General features: G+C 40.4%; 1 pseudogene; it reads right to left on the bottom strand.

The window, feature by feature from the left end:
• Positions 1-619: 619 nt before the first annotated feature.
• On the bottom strand, positions 620-1557 carry LOC116087788 (annotated as a pseudogene).
• Between the last annotated feature and the right edge of the window lie 2188 nt (positions 1558-3745).

Raw genomic sequence — 3745 nt, 5'->3', positions numbered from 1 at the left:
GGAATATTTTAAGGAGTATTGATATTAGGTCTTCTTTGAAAGTACAGCAGAATTCTTTGCTAAGTCCTTATGGCTCTGAGTTTGTTTTGGTTGGGAGAATTTTAAAAGCTACTTCTATTTCCTTAGGGGTAATGAAACATTTTAAATAGCTTACCTGATCTTGTTTTAGCTTTGGTAAGTAGTGTATGTCTAGAAAATCATCCATTTCCATTTAATATTAAAATTTTGTGGAATATAGGCTTTTGTTTGTTTGATTGCTTGAAAATGAGAACTGCAGCAGATTTAATTACAAATAAAAGGATCACATCTTTTTACTCAGGAACCTCTCCAGTTCCCAGGTCTTCTTTACCCTGTTAAGTATGAATAACCATAGTTGGTTAGGCTAAAACTTGACCTTGATTTGGTCAAAAACACTCTTCAAAGCTGTTGGTTATAATCCAAAAAGATACAAAACTTAGCACCTCTGTAATACTAAAATAAAAACAAAACCCAACAGAACAAGCTGATTTTGAAAAACCCAAAATGCTCATAGCTTCCTAAAGAGGAGATCTTGATCATTCCACTTAAACGGATACTCTCATATTTACAGGTCATTTGGACTAAAATCAAGATGAATCCATTACCCATTTCCTCTCCAGCTCTTCTTATGGATTTTCTTAGACCTTTCCAGAGACTTTGAATGGCTTCTATGTCTGTGGCTATGGCAGTGACCTGGGGATTTAGAGCAGGATCTGTGTCATCTACCTCTGGACCTGCTTTGATGGCGTCGTGGACTCTTGCTCCTATGCCTTTCTCATAGGGGACAAGGCCTTCTTCTTTTAGGGGAATCTACTCTGCTTTCTGGGAAAACAACTCTGGCTCCTCCTATACCACAGTGCAGGTGAGCACCTTGGCTTGTCAAAGTCTTAGTAGTTTCTTCATTGTTGGTCAGGTAATGGCACTCTTTCCAGCTTCACATCTTCCTCTTCCTTTTCCTCACTAGACTCCACAGCATCCATGTCCTCTTCTAGAACACTAACTTGAGGCTCCAGTTGTTCAGCTTCTTCCAGCACATACCGTTTCTGTAGCTGGGGCAAAATATCACAGACTCCCTCATTGTGCGGTAGTTCATTAATGAACTCATCTACATGCATCAGTACAAACTCTCCATTTTGGTTCTAGCTTTTGATTTTTCAATAGTCATTGTACAAAGGTTCCAAGTACTTGTAGCAATCAATTGCAGTTCCTGTCAGCCTCATGTAAAGTGCCCCCAACATCCAGACATAGTTGAAATCTTCATTTTTTATGAACTCAACAATGCTTCTCAGGTTGAATTTGAAGCATCTTCAAGGTTAAACACACAAAGGAGTTGGCTTTATGTTTTTATGTTTCCACCATACACATCACCCACGAACTTTAACTCCATGGCTTTGTGGACACAAGTTCAGCTGTAAGTCCAAAACACTCTTCTTTCCAGTACTTTGATTCATAGATTTGCATCCGGATGATCTTCTCCACGAGATACTGAGGGTTGGTGCTGTGGATGCTGTGGGCATCCTTCACTGTAGAGTTTGCCATTTTGAGTATAGGCTTTTGAAGTAAGACTTAATGATTCTTTGAATTTCTTCAGTGTCCCTTGATTTCTCTGCTTTTTCAATTCTGATTTTGTTAGTTTTGGTACTATCTGCCTTTTAGTTAGTTGGGCACAGGAGCTTTCCAATTAGATGCTTGCATACATATTCCCTGCTTGCTGCTTGCTGCTTACTATAAAGCCTTTCCCTGATAGACATTCAGGGCTCCTCTACCACAAAAACTGTCCTGTGTGATGGCAGTGTATTGGAGGGACCCAAGCTAGCTCGAATAGAATAAAGACCCTGCTCCAAGTTGCATCTGATTGGCTCCTGTGTGTGTTTTTGGGATCACAAACATTTCCCTGGAACAACAATATATTGCCCTGGTGTTTGTTGACTGTGTTCTTGTGCTGGTGTTTTGTCATCTAGTTACACCTAGAGTTGGTCAGACTGGTAGTCCCTTATGAGTGAGAGCTGGTAGTCTTTGATGTCAGTGGGCTTTTAGGATTATAGGTAGAGATGATTAGTCCTGGAGGTTGTAGGCTTTCAGGGATCCAGGTAGACTGTGATGGCTTAGGGCTGCTGATTGTCCCTGATTGGGACAGGCTTCCAGGGATGCAGTCAGTAGTCCCCAACGCAGACCTCTCTGGCCTGAGCAACAGCAGTGTTCCAGGGATGCAGGTGGAGTTGTGTTTATGAAAATGAAGTTCAAATGGAGCAGGGCAGAGCTTGTCCCTCTGGGTTTGCCCAGAGTATCAGACAGACAGAGAATTTGTGTTAGTTACTAATGGCTTCAGGCATCTGGAGTTATGGTGTCTAGTGGGTTTATTTTCTCTGTCTCATATAACAGATGAGGTAGGAAAGAGACATTTAAGAGCATTCTAGGCTTCCTGAAAGAGGGGAAATGCTTTAAATATGGATATCTCCAGGTGCCCATGTGTGGCAGGCTACTCTCTCTGAGGTGAGGACCAGATACAGTGACTCATCCTGGATAGAGGAATACATGTGGTAATTCATCCTGAAAATATCTGTACTTCCACTAATGTCTCCATTGTGACCAGTCAAATTTGACATATGCAATGTAGGCAACAGAATCTTTGTTAAACAATAAATACTTTATCAGTTATTGCCACACAGAATTGGCTTATGTGTCACTCTAACAAGACCCAAACACAAAAATGGAATCTAGGGCAATGACACAAAGCATGTTGTAGAGAAAGGCATCTAAAACATGGTAATATGCATGAATGAAAATGAAGTGACTTGTGAATAAATGACGAAGAGCAGAAGCTGAGAACAGAATATTCTTTCAAAGTTGACCCTATCAACAAAAATAGACAATTTAATACCCAACAATGTGACTGGTAGTTAAATAAGTGATATGTGGGTATCGGGATACTAAATATATACATATTAACTAAGAGAGGTTATTGTTAGAACATTTGTCTACCATGCACAGGTATGGGCACTGAGCACCATGGGAAATAGCAAACAAATAAAAAACAAACAAGAAAACACAAAACAAATCCCCACTGAGAAACATTTACAGAATAGTTCACCAGCACTTGTTAATATTTATGTTCACCAAAAACAACCAACCACCAGCAGTGTCACAGACAATGAAGCCAAAGCAGACATGATGACTAAAACAGTATGTGGAGCCTTCCAAGAAAGCATTAGGCATAAAGTAAGGACATGAAAACAAAGCATCTTTCAGCTAGTAATTGTGTTGATACTCATCATTTGCTTCTAATAAATGAACCCAGTCACTTTGTAGTCATGTGTAGAAGATGGAATGGTGAGAGAAGTGGTGTGGGGTGATGTCACAGTTTTGATTTTCTTGAGACATGATTTCTCTAAATAACCATGAGTGTTATGGAACTCACTGTGTGGAGCAGGCTGGTCTTGAACTCACAGAGATCCACCTGCCTTTGCCTCCCAAGCGCTGAGATTAAAGGCATGAGCCCGCATATTCGGCCTCACATTTTTATTATTCAGTAGGAAACTTTCATAGAAATTATTTACCGGGGCTGGAGAGATGGCTCAGTGGTTAAGACCACCAACTGCTCTTCTGAAGGTCCTGAGTTCAAATCCCAGCAAACACATGATGGCTCACAACCATCCGTAATGAGATCTGACTCCCTCTTCTGGAGAGTCTGAAGACAGTGTAGTTACATATAATAAATACATTTTTT

This window comes from Mastomys coucha, unplaced genomic scaffold, assembly GCF_008632895.1.
Source record: "Mastomys coucha isolate ucsf_1 unplaced genomic scaffold, UCSF_Mcou_1 pScaffold13, whole genome shotgun sequence".
Lineage (NCBI taxonomy): Eukaryota > Metazoa > Chordata > Mammalia > Rodentia > Muridae > Mastomys > Mastomys coucha.
This window is presented reverse-complemented; position numbering and strand designations above follow the sequence as displayed.